The sequence below is a fragment of the Pelophylax lessonae genome (genome assembly GCF_965119305.1).
Source record: "Pelophylax lessonae genome assembly, chromosome: 4".
In the NCBI taxonomy this organism is placed as follows: domain Eukaryota; kingdom Metazoa; phylum Chordata; class Amphibia; order Anura; family Ranidae; genus Pelophylax; species Pelophylax lessonae.
In genome coordinates, this window is record NC_138771.1 from 99,147,223 (window position 1) to 99,165,623 (window position 18,401).

Sequence of the window (18,401 nt, forward strand, 5' to 3'; positions counted from 1 at the left end):
CGGACAGAGCCTTCTCCAGACCCTGGCTGGTCGCAGACCGAACCAGAATATCGTCCAGATACCCTAGGACAGAGACGCCCTGGGCTCTCAACAAAGCCAAAACCGGTGCCCGCACCTTGGTGAACACCCGTTGAGCCGAGGCGAGACCAAAGGGCAACGCCACAAATTGGTAGTGATCCTCCGCTATGGCGAATCGAAGGTACCTCTGGTGACCCTCGAAATTCGGGATGTGAAGATACGCATCCTTCAAGTCGATGGAAGCCATGAACTCCCCCGGAACCAGGGCAGCCACCACCGACCGCAGAGATTCCATGCGGAACTTGCGCACCCGCACAAATCGGTTCAGCGCCTTTAAGTCCAGAATCGGACGTACCTTGCCCGCCTTCCCGGGCACGGTGAACAGATTGGAATAGAACCCCCGAAACCTGTCCCGATGAGGCACCGGGACCACCACTCCCTGAGCCCTCAGGTCCTGCACCGCTAGATGCAGATCCCGCAAACGCTCCGGGGTCAGTAGAAGATTTGAGGGAAAAAATCTGCGCTCCGGCCTATAGAGAAACACGATTTCCTGAACCCACCTTTCCTGAACCCGGGACAGCCATGGCTGAAGGAAACCGAGCAAGCGTCCCCCCCCACCCCAGAGTCGGGTGAGGGCGCCCCTTCAGGCCGCACTGTTGTGGGCCGCTGAACCGGACTGGCCGGACTTTTGCTTACCAGTCCACGGCTTCTTACCAGGAGCCGTCTTAGCCTTGTGGGATTAGGGTTAGAGCGTGCTCTCACCACCCGCGATCCCCCTAATTAACGTATCTAGGGACTCACCAAAAAAGGCGAGAACCATCATAGGGCAGATTAGCCAAGGTCTTACGCGAAGATTGGTCCACCGACCAACACTTCAACCAAACCAAAACGGCGAGACAATACCGCCACACCATGTACACGTGCAGCCAACGGAACCATATCAAGGTCCGCATCACACAAATACATGACACCCTGGTGGATTTGATCCACCATATCCAAAGTCACCTGGAGGGCAGAATCAGCCACCAGGACGCGATTAAGCACCTGCGTCCAGCTCGCGACAGCCTGGGCCGCCATAAGTGAAGCAAATAAAGCTTTCAGCATAGAACCCATAATAGAATAGGCATGACGGGCAAGGGACTCCGTCCGTTTGTCCGTGGCATCCCGGAACACCGGGATATCCTCAGCAGGAATCGCAGTGGGCTTATTCAGAACCGCTATCGCGTGATCCACCGGAGGTGGGACACACCAACGCTCATCAGTAGCGGGCGTAAAAGGATAGCGCAGCCTAAACCTACTTGGTATAGAAAAAGGCTTGCGTATATTACGCCAATGTTCCTTTACAGCGCATTGAAAATTATCAGTGCAGGGAAATACTTGCGATGTTTTGCATCTTTTCTGCGTCCCATAAGCCGCCAAGGCAGCAGGAGGACAAGGTTCATCCTGTAAACGCAGTGTTTGCTTGATAGAAGCAACCAATTCATCCATGAGTGCAAGCTCTTCAGACGAGCCAGGGGGAGAAATATCAACCCCCTCAACCTCAGCCTCCATTTCTGACCCTACAAGGTCCAGGGAGGAACGGGACCCCGACAAGGAGACCCCAGCAACAGCAGCCCCATCTCCAACACCCTCTGAATCAGAGGAAAGTGAAAACTCTGGGCCTTTTTGAGGATTGAGCAGCCATCAGCAATTGCACCTGAGTCGCAAGGCTAGCCACAATCGCAGCCAAATCCCCCCCCCCCCCCCCGAGGGGGAAAACCGCAGTCCCCTGGCTTCCCACCAATGTGACAGGAAATTTGCTTTCCTGAGAATCCATGCCCCAAAATGAGTAAAATAAAATGGGTGACCGCCCCTTTAAATAAGGCGCTGCGAACGTAGCCCACCGCCACACAAGCACACCCACACCAGGGACCCCCACAGGGAGAGAAGTTATACTCAGGCAAGGATACAGAGAATAGAGGGAAAAAACCTGGAGAGACCGCTGCTGCTGCTGGCCAGATCGGTGCTCCTGTAGAAAAGGAATTGCTGATATTCCGGGCGCTCCATTAAAGCCTATGGGAGGCTACAAGAAAATGGCCGCCATGCATGTGTACCATGCGGCCGGAGCGAGTACAGCCAAAATGGCGGCGTTTGGCGCTGAAACCGCCGCTTCCCCACCTCATGAAGGTGGAATAAAAATACACCACATAGTCATAAAGAACATGGTGGACCGCCGCAGCGGCGCTGTAATGTGCCCCAAACATGATAGCATCAAGTTCCACAGCACACAGCCGTTCACACACTCAGACTGACACAGAAGTGCAGCACAGCCCCCCCTCCTTGCAGCCCACAGCATGCAGTGTGAGAGATAGGGAAACATCAATAGTGTGAACACAGGGCAAGGTAACACAGTCCCAGACTGACACCCCCCAGACAGACAGGTCCCCACATGAATACACTTACCTCTTACATGGCGTGGGGGACCCGCACAGGCGAACAAGCCGCTGTACATGAGACAGGGAGAGTCGCATCCAGGACGCAGCAGAAGGTGGGTTGAGAAACCGCACAGCGTCCAGTGAGGTAGCCATCTCACCCTAGCATCCCTGCACGGAACAGGGATGGGTCGTTCAGAAAACTCAGGAGCGGTACCTGACTGAACGCTCGATGGCGGGCTGAGAAGCCACTGACCCACAACCTGCGACCAGGGGAGTCAGCCCGAGACGCAGCCCGCATTATCCTCTTCATCCGAAGATCTAACTATTGCTGGTAAAAATAACAGCTAAATAAAGAAAGAGAGAAAAAACTCAAATAAAATAAAAAAAAAGAGAGAAGGCTGAGACAAAATGCCCCAGCATAGAGACATCCAGCTACTCCTGACAAGCTAGACATTGAAACTGAAGCAGGAAACAGGAAGCAGGAGGGTATAGACTGAGGGGACCACCCCCTGGGGTGGGGATATGTTAAAAGCTTTAATACTGACATATTCTGTTGCCTAGCTACTCCTTCGGAGCAAAGTCTAATACCCCATTGTGACGAATATGAAGATGGCGGCGACTGTCGGAGGACGTAAGAGAAACCATATTTCCTGCATAGTGTCAACTTCTAGTGGACTCCATTTAACGAAGCTAGTAAGAAACACTGGCTGGTCTCACTCTTGTTCTGTTGATAAAACTGAGAAGGGAACATAGGAAATCTTTAACGAGTCTAGGATGGTAAAAGGACCTGGGGGTACTGGTAGACAACAGGCTTGGCAGTGGCATGCAATGCCAAGCCGCTGCAAGCAAAGCCAACAGAATACTGGGATGTATAAAAAAAGGGGATTCACTCCAGAAATAAAGAGATTATTCTCCCACTCTACAAGACTCTGGTCCGGCCACATCTGGAGTATGCTGTCCAGTTCTGGGCACCGGTCCTCAGGAAGGATGTGCTGGAACTGGAGAGAGTCCAGAGAAGGGCAACAAAAATAATTAGGGGAATGGAGGACATCAGCTATGAGGAAAGACTACAAGCACTGAACCTATTCTCTCTGGAGAAAAGACGATTGAGAGGGGATATGATATCAATGTACAAATACTGTACTGACGACCCTAGCATAAGGAACAAACTATTCAGAGAAAGGGAATACAATAAGACACGTGGCCACTCACTAAAACTAGAGGAAAGGCGGTTTAACCTTAACCGCTTGCCGACTGCCGCACGACTATTTACTGCGGTGGTCAGCCCCTCACAGGCAGAGCGACGTAGTACTACGTCGCTAGCCTGTGAGGGTCTAGGGAGCGAGCGCGCGCCCCCGCGTGGTCACGGACCCCCCTGCACGTGTGACCGGCGGACCCGATGTCCGCCGGTCACTCGGCGATCGTCGGTGCAGAGGGAGAAAGGCAGGCGGCTGATGTAAACAAGCCGCCTGTCATTCTCCCCTGTGTAGAAACAGTGATCACACGGTTCTACTATGTAGGACCGTTGATCACTGTTCATACAGCTCAAGCCACAGCCAATCACAGTTATAATCATGCCCCTAGGGACACACACCACCCCTCCCTCTCAAAAAAAGTTAACCCCTTCACTGCCAGTGTAATTTTACAGTAACAGCGCATATGTATAGCACTGATTACTGTCGAAATGTCACTGGTAACCCCAAAAGTGTCAAAAATGTCAGTCAAGGGTCCGATCTGTCCGCCGCAATGTCGCAGTACCGCAAAAAAAAAAAAAAAAAAAAAAATTGCAGATCGCCGCCATTACGCGTTAAAAAAAAAAAAAACAGCAAAAATGACAAAAATCTTTCCCTTTGTTAGTAAACGCGATAACTTTTGCGCAAACCAATCAAAATACGCTTTTTACGATTTTTTTTACCAAACATATGTAGCATAAAACAAATTGGCCGAAAATGTTAAAAAATTTTGATTTTTACATTTTTTTGGGGGGGAATTTCATATAAAAAAATGTGAAAAAACTGAATTTTTGTAAAATCTTACCTGTAAAATTCCTTTCTCTGAGTCCTCCGACAGTCGCCGCCTCTTCATATTCGTCACATATGGGGTATTAGACTTTGCTCCGAAGGAGTAGCTAGGCAACAGAATATGTGAACATTAAAGCTTTTAACATATCCCACCCTCAAGGGGTGGTCCCCTCAGTCAATACCCTCCTACTTCCTGCAACCATATCTCAGTTTTAGTGGAATAGCAGTAGAGTATACAACCAAACCCCAAAAGAGGGGCGGGGGCGGCGACTGTCGGAGGACTCAGAGAAAGGAATTTTACAGGTAAGATTTTACAAAAATTCCGTTTTCTCTTACGTCCTCCGACAGTCGCCGCCTCTTCATATTCGTCACATATGGGGGCGTCCCAAAGCAGTGCAAACATGAGGGGTGGGAAACGCATCCGCGCCGAAAGGCAACGCAGTCTCCGCATCAAAGAAAGGAACCTTACCAAAGGAAGGAAACCAGCTGGGCAACAGAAAAAAACAAGTGCTCAACAGGAGCAACAACCCAGGAAAAGACAAAAAACCAGGGGATACAAAACTTATCCCAACAGCCAGAGGTCCCCAACAAGGGACCCTAGGGAACTGCCGCACTAAGAACCTTGCGGCCAAAGGAAGCATCCGCCGATGCCTGAACATCTACTTTGTAGAATCTTGTGAACGTGTGTACGGTCGACCAGGTCGCCGCCTTACACACCTGGGCTACAGAAGCCCCATGACGACAGGCCCAAGACGTACTCAAAGATCTAGTAGAGTGCGCCTTCACAGGCACAGGGGGAACCTTCCCCTGCAAAGCATAGGCCTGTTCAATGGTCTGCCTGATCCATTTTGCGATGGTAGAGGCCGAAGCCGCCATGCCCTTCCGAGGACCCTCTGGAAGAACAAACAAGGAGTCCGTCTTTCGAAAAGACTCAGTCGATTTAAGGTAAACCCTTATCGCCCGAACAACAACCAGAGAATGCAATCTCACCTCCTTTGGATGTTTAGGCTTCGCGCACAGCGAAGGTAAGACAATATCCTCATTAAGATGGAATTCCGAAACTCGTTTCGGAAGAAAAGAAGGATTAGGTCGCAAGACCACCTTATCCAAATGAACAACCAGGTACGGAGACTTGCAGGACAAAGCTGCCATCTCCGACACTCTGCGAGCCGAAGTGATCGCCACCAAAAAGGCGACCTTTTTGGACAACATAGACAACGAGATCTCCCTGATCTGTTCAAAAGGAGCACGTTGCAACACAGACAGAACGAGATTCAAGTCCCAAGGGGGCAAAGGATCCCTCCTAGGAGGAACCAGATGCCGCACACCCTGAACAAAAGTGCCAACCAAGGAGTTGGAAGCCACGGGACGTTGAAACAGAACGGCCAGTGCAGACACCTGACCCTTTATCGTAGCCAGCGCCAAACGCTGATCAACACCCGTTTGAAGAAAAGACAGCACACGGGAAACCGAGTACGTGCGGGGTGAAAACCCCCTGGACTCACACCAGGCAAAATAGGCCTTCCAAGTACGGTAATAAACCTTCCCCGAGGAAGACTTCCTCGCGTTGATCAAAGTATGAACGACCTCTGGAGAGAGACCCCTCTCCTTCAGGACCTCGGTCTCAACAGCCAGGCCGTCAAAGCCAGCGACTGTAAAGCAGGATGGTATATCGGTCCTTGAGACAGTAGATCGTCTCGAAGAGGCAGATGCCACGGAGCGTCGACCGCCAGATTCACGAGGTCTGCGTACCAGGACCGGCGAGGCCAGTCCGGTGCCACAAGAATCACCGTGCTGCGTTCCGAGTGTAACCTGCAAAGGAACCTGGACAGCAACTGAATCGGTGGAAACGCGTACATCAGCCTGTACTGATGCCACGGGGCCACTAACGCGTCCGACGCGTCTGCCCGAGGGTCGCGCGTCCTTGCCACGAACCTTTTCACCTTGTTGTTGAGACGAGACGCGAACAGGTCCACATCTGGAAGACCCCACTTCGCGCACAACATCTGGAAGACAGCCGGGTGGAGAGACCATTCCCCCTGATCCAGGGTCTGGCGACTCAGATAGTCCGCCTGCCAATTCTCCACTCCCGGAATGTGAACCGCCGTTATCGCCGGGACATGAGTCTCGGCCCAAGACAGAATGTCGGCCACTTCTCGAGCCGCTCGGGCACTCCTGGTGCCCCCTTGGTGGTTGATGTAGGCCACCGCCGTGGCATTGTCCGTCTGCACCCGAACCGGGCAGCCCTGCAGCCGGTCCGTCCAGCGATGAAGACAGAGCTTTATCGCACGCAATTCCAGAATGTTGATCGGAAGGGAAGACTCCCCCTCCGACCAAGTTCCCTGGGCGGATAGAACGCCCAGAACACCACCCCAGCCCGACAAGCTGGCATCCGTGGTGATCACCGTCCACGAGACAGGACGAAACGACTTGCCCCCGGACACCATCGGGGACTGGAGCCACCACAGAAGGTTTCTTCTGGTGCGATGACTCAACGAGATTTGAAGATCCAGAGATTGAGGTCGCCCGTCCCACCTGGACAGGATCTCCGCTTGGAGACCCCGCGTGTGAAACTGGGCGAAGGGAATCGCCTCGAAGGCCGAGACCATCAATCCCAGACATCTCATGCACGTCCGCAGAGACGAGTGCGGAACGTCTCTGAGGGACCTGACTTCCTCCTGAAGAGTTCTGAGTTTGTCTTCCGGCAGGAAGACCTTCGCCTGCACCGAGTCCAGAATCATTCCCAGGTAGGGAAGACGAACCGACGGACTCAGTGTCGACTTTGGAAAATTTATCGTCCAACCAAACTCCTGCAGAGTTTGCATCGTGACAGACAGGTCCTTCTCCAGACCCTGGCTGGTCGCAGACCGAACCAGAATGTCGTCCAGATACCCCAGGACAGAAATGCCCTGGGCCCTCAATAATGCCAGAACCGGTGCAAGCACCTTGGTGAAGACCCGCGGAGCCGAGGCGAGACCAAAAGGCAACGCCACGAACTGGTAGTGATCCTCCGCAATGGCAAATCGAAGGAACCTCTGGTGACCCTCGAAAATGGGGATGTGAAGATACGCATCCTTCAAATCGATGGAGGCCATGAATTCCCCCGGAACCAGGGCAGCCACCACCGACCGCAGGGATTCCATGCGGAACTTGCGAACCCGCACAGAGCGGTTCAGAGCCTTCAAGTCCAGAACTGGACGAACCTTGCCCTCCTTTCTGGGCACGGTGAACAGATTGGAATAAAACCCCCGAAATCTGTCCCGATGAGGCACCGGAACCACCACTCCCTGAGCCCTCAGGTCCCGCACCGCCAGGTGCAGGTCCCGCAAACGCTCTGGAGACAGTTGAAGATTTGAGGGAAAAAATCTGCTCTCCGGCCGAGAGAGAAACTCGATCTTGTAACCAGATCGAACGATCTCCTGAACCCATCAGTCCCGCACACGGGCCAACCAGGGTTGAAGAAAACCGAGCAAGCGTCCCCCCACCCCAAAACTGGGTGAGGGCGCCCCTTCAGGCCGAACTGTTATGGGCTGCAGATCCGGATTGGCCGGACTTCTGTTTCCCAGACCAGGGCTTCTTCTGAGAGCCTTGACCTTTGAAGGCTTGCCCTTGTAGTGCGGCCGAAAGGCACGAAAGGACCCCTGAGGGGGCCGAAAATTAGCATGCTTCTTCCCAGAAGCCCCCTTAGCCTTGGGGAAATGGGGCAAGAGAGTGCTCTTACCCCCGGTGATCCCCTTAATCAACACATCCAAGGACTCCCCAAAAAGGCGAGACCCATCATAAGGTAGATTGGCTAAGGTCTTACGCGAAGATTGGTCCACCGACCAACATTTTAACCAAACCAGGCGGCGGGACAACACCGCCACGCTGTGCACACGTGCAGCCAATGGAACCAGGTCCAGGTCCGCATCACACAGATACATGACACCCTGGTGGATTTGATCCACCATATCCAGGGTCGCCGGCGAGGCCGAGTCGGCCACTAGGACGCGCCTAAGCATCTGCGTCCAACTTGCGATCGCCTGGGCCGCCATGAGAGAAGCAAACAGAGCTTTAAGCATAGAACCCGTAACAGAATAAGTATGACGGGCAAGAGACTCCAATCTCCTATCTGTGGCATCACGGAACACAGGGGAATCCTCTGCAGGAATCGCAGTGGCCTTGTTTAAAACCGCAATTGCGTGATCCACTGGGGGAGGCACACACCACCTTTCATCAGTGGACGGCGAGAAAGGATAACGCAGCTTGAACCTACTTGGTACAGCAAAAGGTTTGCGCAGATTGCGCCATTGTTCCTTAACAGCGCGCTGAAAATCATCATTGCAGGGAAAAACCTGCGGTGTCCTGCGTTTTCTCTGCGTCCCATAGGCCGCCAAGGCAGCGGGGGGACACACTTCATCCTGCAAATGCAATGTTTGCTTTATGGAAGCAATCAATTCATCCATGATTGCAAGCTCTTCAGGCGAGCCAGGGGGAGAATTATCAACCCCCTCAACTTCAGCCTCCACTTCGGACCCCACTAGATCTAGGGAGGAGCGGGACCCCGATAAGGAGGCCCCCGCCATAACAACCCCATCACCTTCACCCTCAGAATCAGAGGAAAGAGCAATTCTGGGTCTTTTAGTAGATTGAGCAGCCACCAGCATCTGCACCTGAGCAGCAAGGCCAGCCACAATAGTGGCTAAATCCCCCCCTGGGGGGGAAACAGCGGTCCCCTGGCTTTCCACCAAGGCGGTAGGAAATTTGCCCTCCTGAGAATCCATTGCCCCTGTAATACCAGACAATAAAGGGTTAACTGCCCCTTTAAGCAAGCGCGGCAAGCGCAGCCCACCGCACCACACTCAAGCACAATGAGACCCCCACAGGGAATATGCAAACTGAACACAGGCAATGGATAGCAAGAACAGAAGGATAAAACCTGAGGAGACCCTCGCCACTGCTGCTGCCTCGATCGGTGTTCCTGGAAAGAGGAAGTGATGCTGCCAGGGCGCTCTATGAAAGCCTATGGAGGCTACAAGAAAATGGCCGCCATGCATGTAAAACATGCGGCCGGAGCGAGTGTAGGCAAAATGGCGCCGTTTGGCGCCGAAACCGCCGCTCCACAGTGCAGTAATGCACACATGTCATCCATGTATAAGAACACATGTCAGATCGCCGCAGCGATCACTGTATATGCCCAAACATGCCAAAAAAACATGCCCCACAGCACACAGCTTTTCACACTGACCAGGCTGACACACACAGTGTCACACAGCTCCCCCCCCCCCCCCCTTGCAGCCCACAGCATGCAGCCGAGAGATAGGGAGACAAGCAGTGTGAATAGAGGCAGGTTACACAGTCCCAGACTGACACCCCCCCAGACAGACAGGTCCCCACATAGATACACTTACCTCTCAATGGCGTGGGGGACCCGCACAGGCGAACAAGCCGCTGCACATGAGGCAGGGAGAGTCGCAATTCAAGACGCACAAAATGGGGGTTAAGAAACCGCACGGCGTCCAGTGAGGTAGCCACCTCACCAATCATCCCTGCACCGAACAGGGATGGGTCGTTCACTGTGCCAGGAGCGTTACCTGGCTGAACGCTCGATGGCAGGCTGGGAAGCCACTGACCCACGACCTGCGACCAGGGGGATCAGCCCGAGACCCAGCCCGCATGATCCTCTTCATCAGAAGAACTAACTAACGCTGACAAAAATAACAGCTAAGTAAAGGTAGAGAGAAAACTCAAACAAAATTTCAAAAAGAAGAAAGAGTCTGGGGCAGAAAGCCCCAGCACAGGAAAAGCCAGCCACTCCTGACAAGCTAGACATTAAAAACTGAGATATGGTTGCAGGAAGTAGGAGGGTATTGACTGAGGGGACCACCCCTTGAGGGTGGGATATGTTAAAAGCTTTAATGTTAACATATTCTGTTGCCTAGCTACTCCTTCGGAGCAAAGTCTAATACCCCATATGTGACGAATATGAAGAGGCGGCGACTGTCGGAGGACGTAAGAGAAATATTATTTTTGCAAAATTGTCGCTCTTTTTTTGTTTATAGCGCATGATCAAAAAAAAAAAATCTCACAGGTGATCAAATGCCACCAAAAGAAAGCTCTGTTTGTGGGAAAAAATGGACGTCAAATTCGTTTAGGTACAGCGTCGCACGACCGCGCAATTGTCCGTTAAAGTCATGCAGTGCTGAATCGCAACAAAACCCCCTGGTCGGAATGGGGGTAAAATCTTCCGGGGCTTAAGTGGTTAAAGTACGTAGGGGGTTCTTCACTGTCAGAGCAGTAAGGATGTGGAATTCTCTTCCACAAGCAGTCGTATCAGCAGGGAGCATCGATAGTTTCAAAAAACTATTAGATGGGCACCTTAAAGACCACAACGTTCAGGGGTATACAATGTACGGTTAACAGCAAACACAAGCACATCATAGGTTGAACTGATGTCTTTTTTCAACTTCACAAACTATGTAACTATGTAACGAATTACAACCTTGTGGAATCTTTCCACAAATGAAAAAAGGAAAATTTATTATATGTTTTTCAATATTTTATTTTTTATAAGGCAGAACAGTTTATATCTTAGGGACACTATTGGAAAATAACTATAGAGTGAGAATATATTATATACACACATACATACACACACTATATTGTGAAAAGTATTGGGACGACTGCCTTTACACACACATGAACTTTAATGGCATTCCAGTCTTAGTCTTGTTCTGGACATTTTATAGATAGGCAACTCCTATCCTCATATTGATTAGTGGTTCCAAATAATAACTACTGTAGTAGGGAACAGACACAAAAAGATACACTCCGCATTTTTCGAAAATAACTGTTCTGCTTTATTTGACGCAACTGAAGGTTTTTATACACATGATTATGTATATATCACATTAATATTACAATTGTACCTTTATGGTAACAAGGCCGTAACATAGACAGACTCATTCTAATTACGACTCAAAAGAATGCAAACATAATGAAAACATTATTAGTGTCGTCTGCACTACATACAAAATATAATACAATAATATACAGGAGGTACAAATTTCCTTTACAGTCTGTAGGGTTCAATATTGAGTTGGCCCATTCTTTCCAGCTATAACGGCTTAAACTCTTCCGGGAAGGCTGTTTACAAGGTTTAGGAGTGTGTCTATGGGAATGTTTGACCATTCTTCCAGAAAAGCATTTGTGAGGTCAGGCACTTATGTTGGACGAGAAGGCCTGGTTTACAGTCTCTGCTCTAACTCATCCCAAAGGCGTTGTATCGATTTGAGGTCAGGACTCTGCGCAGGCCAGTCAAGTTCCTCCACCCCAAACTCCCTCATCCATGTGTTTATGGACCTTGCTTTGTGCACTGGTGTGCAGTCATGTTGGAACAAGAAGGGACCATCCCCAAACTGTTCCCAGAAAGTTGGGAGACTGAAATTGTTTAAAATGTCTTGGTATGCTGACACCTTAGGAGTTCCCCTAACTGGAACTAAGGGGCCAAGTCCAACCCCTAAAAAACAACCCCATGCTATAATCCCCCCCTCCACCAAATTATTTGGACCAGTGCACAAAGCAAGGTTCATAAAGACATGGATGAGCGAGTTTAGGGTGAAGGAACTTGATTGGCCTGCACAGAGTCTTGATCTCAACCTGATAGAACACCTTTGGGATGAATTAGAGCGGAGACTGCAAGCCAGGCCTTCTCATCCAACATCAGTGCCTGACCCCACAAATGCGCTTCTGGAAGAATGGTCAAACATTCCCATAGACACACTCCTAAACCTTATGGACAGCCTTTCCAGAAGCGTTTAAGCCATTATAGCTGCAAAGGATGGGTCAACTCAATATTGAACCCTACATACTAAGACTGGGATAGCTTTAAAGTTCATATGCGTGTAAAGGCAGGCGTCACAATACTTTTGACAATATAATGTGTATATATCACATCCTACAATCTAAAGGACTCAATGATGACAAGAAATATTGTACCATATATATGAAACAGCAAAATACTTAAGATAAGAAATCAGAAGAGAGATAGAAAATGAAATGAAGAGTTAATATTTATCAAGATCTCCATTGTGGATTAATAATGTATACCTTAAAAAATTGATTTCTGGATAAATCACACATCTTTAACAAATATCATAAGATTAAAATGAAGGTACATTGAAAATTAATATCAAAAATAATATTATTCATAATGGGGACTTCTCCACACTATGATAAGGATAACCTATTTAGATTAACTCAAGATAAAAATAATTATGTCCCAGATACCTTTGAAGTTGAACATCTAAATTTTATTTCCAGAAGACCTAAAATAGGAATTCCTAGTCTTAGCCCCGGTTCACATTTGTGCGATTGCGGAGATCGCATGTAATTCGGAGTGCACTGCTCCTAAATTACATGCGATCTCATGTGTGGTGCGAATTTCAGCCATACACTTTGTATGGCTGAATTCGCACTGCATCCGCAATAAACTCGCACAAGGATTTTTTTTTTATCCGCAGCAGAATCGGATCGCATCGTTGTTCACACTAGTGCGATCCGATACTGTGCGAACTTGCAGATTGCACTGCGATATGCGATCGCAACTGGGGGCGTTGTTAACTTCTAATTGACACCCCCTGCGTATCACATATGGCAGTGTGAACTGCCAGAGGTGCGGATGCGATGCGGGATCACGCTGCATATTTGCAGCATTCCCGCATCGCACAAATGTGAACCGGCACTTAAGGCCCGTACACACGATACGAAAATTGGAAGTAAAATTTCATCCGACGAACGATCTGGTGATTTTCGGATTGTTAGTATAGTGCTTTCAATAACCGATTGCGAATTTTCGGACGACAAAAACCGGATGTGCAGGCTATAAAATTTCTATCGTACGTGAACACAACGTCCGATTTTTGTTTAATTAGTACAGTTTTCGTCCGAAAAAAAAATCATAAAAGAGCAAGACTAGGCATGCTCAGAAACAAAAGAGCACATACAAAACAATTCAACGCATGACATCACTTCTGGAGTTGAATTCTGTCATACGAGAATTTTCGTATGAAAGTAACCTTCACTTTCCATACGAGACTAGCATGCAACAAAAAAATGGACAAAAGATCGTCCGATAATCTGATCGTGTGTACGAGGCTTTAGAGCCCCATCTGGTGGGAAGCCACAGTCAACTCCTAAACAAACATTGGGTTAATTTATAGAAGGGTCTTCCAATCAGATGTAGATACAGCTTCAAGAAAAAGTATGTGAACCCTTTGGAATGATATGGATTTCTGCACAAATTGGTCATAAAATGTGATCTGATCATCATCATCTAAGTCACAACAATAGACAATCACAGTCTGCTTAAACTAATAACACACAAAGAATGAAATGTTGCCATGTTTTTATTGAACACACCATGTAAACATTCACAGTGCCGGTGGAAAAAGTATGTGAACCCTTGGATTTAATAACTGGTTGAACCTCCTTTGGCAGCAATAACTTCAACCAAACGTTTCCTGTAGTTACAGATAAGACGTGTACAACGGTAAGGAGTAATTCGCGACCATTCCTCTTTACAGAACTGTTTCAGTTCAGCAATATTCTTTGGATGTCTGGTGTGAATCGCTTTCTCGAGGTCATGCCACAGCATCTCAATCGGGTTGAGGTCAGGACTCTGACTGGGCCACTTCAGAAGGCGTATTTTCTTCTGTTTAAGCCATTCTGTTGATTTACTTCTATGCTTTGGGTCATTGTCCTGTTGCAACATCCATCTTCTGTTGAGCTTCAGCTGGTAGACAGATGGCCTTAAGTTCTCCTGCAAAATGTCTTGATAAACTTGGGAATTCATTTTTCCTTCGATGATAGCAATCCGTCCAGGCCCTGACGCAGCAAAGCAGCCCCAAACCATGATGCCCCCACCACCATACTTCACAGTTAGGATGAGGTTTTGATGTTGGTGTGCTGTGCCTCTTTTTCCCCACACATAGTGTTGTGTGTTTCTTCCAAACAACTCAACTTTGGTTTCATCTGTCCACAGAATATTTTGCCAGTACTGCTGTGGAACATCCAGGTGCTCGTGTGCAAACTGTAAACATGTTTTGTTTGGACAGCAGTGGCTTCCTCTGTGGTATCCTCCCATGAAATCCATTCTTGTTTAGTGTTTTACGTATTGTAGATTCGCTAACAGGGATTTTAGCATTTGCCAGTGACTTTTGTAAGTCTTTAGCTGACACTCTAGGATCCTTCTTCACCTCATTGAGCAGTCTGCGCTGTGCTCTTGCAGTCATCTTTACAGGACGGCCACTCCTAGGGAGAGTAGCAGCATTGCTGAACTTTCTCCATTTATAGACAATTTGTCTTACCATAGACTGATGAACAGCAAGGCTTTTGGAGATACTTTTATAACCCTTTCAAGCTTTATGCAAGTCAACAATTCTTAATCGTAGGTCTTCTGAGAGCTCTTTTGTGCGAGGCATCATTCACATCAGGCAATGCTTCTTATGAAAAGCAAACCCAGAACTGGTGTGTGTTTTTATAGGGCAGGGCAGCTGTAACCAACACCATCAATCTCATCTCATTGATTGGACTCCAGTTGGCTGACATCTGACTCCAATTAGCTCTTGGAGATGTCATTAGTCTAGGGGTTCACATACTTTTTCCACATGCACTGTGAATGTTTACATGGTGTGTTCAATAAAAACATGGCAACATTTCATTCTTTGTGTGTTATTAGTTTAAGCAGACAGTGATTGTCTATTTTTGTGACTTAGATGACGATGATCAGATCACATTTCATGACCAATTTGTGCAGAAATCCATATCATTCCAAAGGGTTCACATACTTTTTCTTGCAGCTGTAAATAATCTGAACTACAGACTAGTCCTTAGATAAGGCAATTTTGGAAAAAGTAAAGTTCAGAGAGGAAGGGGGGACATCATCAGGTCACACTTCATCTTCATCACTATGCACTATAGAGTCTTTCAACAAAACATGCTCTCTCAATCTAAGGCTTTGTAGATTAATCTCCTTGAAAGCCCTCTGAACATCCTCTACAGTTCATCCAAAATGCGGCCTTGCAGATTCCTGTGTGTGGTTCCATAACCCATCACAAATATCCTAATTGTTAAAGTATAATTAAATACCTATGTAGCAAGCGGTTATCAACGTAACTGTTAGCAAAGACTTGAGGCTCATATTCTGCTGCAGAATAGTCTGAGGGGAGGGTCTGATTGGGTGAACCTGGTTATCTGCCAGTATAGCCCAATTGCATGTATTCTGGCTATTGTGGTAAAAACTCTACAAAAGAGTAAACAGACTAAAGTAAAGTAGTCAAGCCAGCGTAGTTTATATATTAACTGAATTTATGGTATGCTAATTAACACACTAAAAGGCTGGAGGCATTGCTGTAGAATAATTAAATACTCATTATCGCTGTCTTAATTATTCGTCCAAACTTTTTGAAAGAGCCGCAAAAGCACACTGGGGCGAGTATACTTATGTTCACTCTTTTAGCATGCGTACCGCTGGCACTAACAGATCCTGGCTAGTTCTTAGTGCTGGTATATTATATACTGTAAAGATCAGTGCTAAAAGTTAAATTGTCTGCCTGTGATGTCATTGGAGAGATCTTCAATCTCTTCCTGATTTGCATCATCAAGCAGACAGCTTGAAACAAAAAAATTTTAGAAATTCTCACCATTTTTCACATTTCTAAAAATGTCCTGACACAAAGTAAGGGGAAATCATCCGGACAAGGTCACAGATGGCAATAAACTCTTCATCCCACTATACAGTGAGCTGTCTTCGTTTCCAAACCATAACCAATTTTCCTAATCCCCCTCCCATCCCAATTGATACCCTCTACTCTCTCCCAACTTTCCCTCTTTTTCCATTCCATGTTTTTACAGATCTTCATTAAGTTTCAACAATAAATTTCACCATTGCCTCTTCCCCCACTGTCCCTTACTGTTAACTCTCAAGTCGTACTTGAAGAATCTAACCTATAGGATTGCAATAAACTGTATATGTTGTATAGTCCTTCCTAGATAGGAAGAGGTTGTTATTGCAATTTTCTGACCCTTACAATTGTGATCTTTGTAATTCTAGCACTAGTTACCTTGGTGGACTATTAGGCCTCTTGTACACAGAAGTAAAAAACGCCATGTTTTTTTACTGATCTGAACACAGAGGCTTTTCTGTCTATGGAACAATGCACACAGATACATAAAGATCAGTAATACAGCAATGAGTACAGAGCTGTAAAATACGAATAGGAAATTTTGCAGTAACTTACACACATACTCTTGTATACTTGTATATATTGCAGCACTGGCAACTAGAAGAGGATGAAGAAGAACTGTAGTCGTGTCTATGCAGATGCATGTTTACACAAGGATCCTTACAGAACATGCCTTGCCATTCTAAACTAACGGCTTTTTATTTCTATTGTCCAAGCACACCGACTTAAAAATTGCTGCTTCTACAGTAGTTTTGTGTTTTGCCTATTGAAGGAGATCAATGTTATTCTATGTGTCCATGCGCATTAGGATATTTAGAGGCATATTTTAACCTTAGGGTTTAGAGGCAGGAAAAAAAAAAAAAAAACCCTTCTGGTTTGGGCCTTTCTGGCAGAAAAAAAACGCTAAACACTCCTAAACGTGCCTAAATATGTGTACAAAAACGCTCTATATCAGCGTTTCTTTTTTTTGCCAATGGAACTGGGGTTCAGTCCAGTGTGCATGGAGCCTTAAGCCTAGTATGGGGGCCAAATGTTGGGCTACATCAGCCAGTTCAATAAAAACAGGCCGTCATTCGGCTGCTGGTTTTCCAGCATGCATGACAACAGAAGGCGGCTCGGCTGCCATACATACTGGCCAGCTTCTGTTGGACATGCATGCGGAAAAACGTGCAGTCAACCGGCTCCCAGCCAATGGCTCAGTGGGGGGAGATCGCTGTACTAACGTTGGATTGTTAGTACAGCAGCTCCAACCAGAGCAGATAGTGACAACTAATAGCGTGTACGAAGCTTTAAATTAGAGATGCACCGATCTGATATTCGGATTGGATATCGGCACCGATATGGCCATTTTAGATGGATCGGGGGATAGGTAACATTGACCGATCCACGGGCCGATCTGGTTTTTGCTGAGTAACGTCTCAGCCATCCCTTACTAGGTGCAGTAGTAGTATGGGATGGGAGCCGCTACTTCCTGTATAGGTCAGGCTCACAGGCGGAGTGATATCAGATGCACTCCGCCTGTGAATGGAGGAGCCGTACACGTGAAGCAGCGGCTTTGCTCTGTACTGCAGCCGCTTGCTTTGTGCGTAGCTCCAGATCGGTTCCGGAATCGGTATCTGCGATTTCACCATGCCAGATATCGGTATCGGGTCCAAAAAAGTTGGATCGGTGCATCCCTACTTTAAATAGGAAACCTTGGGTAGGGTTCATGGCACCAGTTTACACAGAAACATAGCCAAGGATTAAAGGATAAGACCCCATTCACACTGGCGAAGTCTGCCAGCAAATAAGCCCACTCAGCAGGGGGATCTCTCCGCTGATGACAGATGACAGGTCCGTATCCACTCCGCTGATGCAGACACAGCCCGCTGTCCTCTATGGGCGATCGGGTGGAAACTGACCGCCTGTCCTTTTCCATCCGACTGTCATCCGATCCAAAAGATGGATGGGGAATGGATCCCCATCTGTATGTTTTTAGATAGGATAGGATCAGATGTGAGCGGGTGTCAATGGACAGAGCAATAGATGGTCCGATCGAGTCTGCCTGAAAAACTGACAGGCAGATCCCATTGGTCCATCAGTGTAAAAGGGGCCTAAAGAAGCTCCATACTCAGTAATTAAATCAGCTGCTGAAAGTGCTTAAAAATGAATGGTTGAATATCAATCTAAGGCCAGCCATATACGGGAGCAAATTTCTGGCCTCCAACCAGGAGTTGCAGGAAAGA

The 18,401-nt window shown here is 47.8% G+C and overlaps 1 protein-coding gene across 1 annotated transcript in view; it reads right to left on the reverse strand.

Moving 5' to 3' along the window:
- The window catches only part of MNS1 (meiosis specific nuclear structural 1), an 86,901-nt gene that overhangs the window by 49,575 nt on the left and 18,925 nt on the right, over positions 1 to 18,401 (reverse strand). The window lies entirely within an intron of this gene.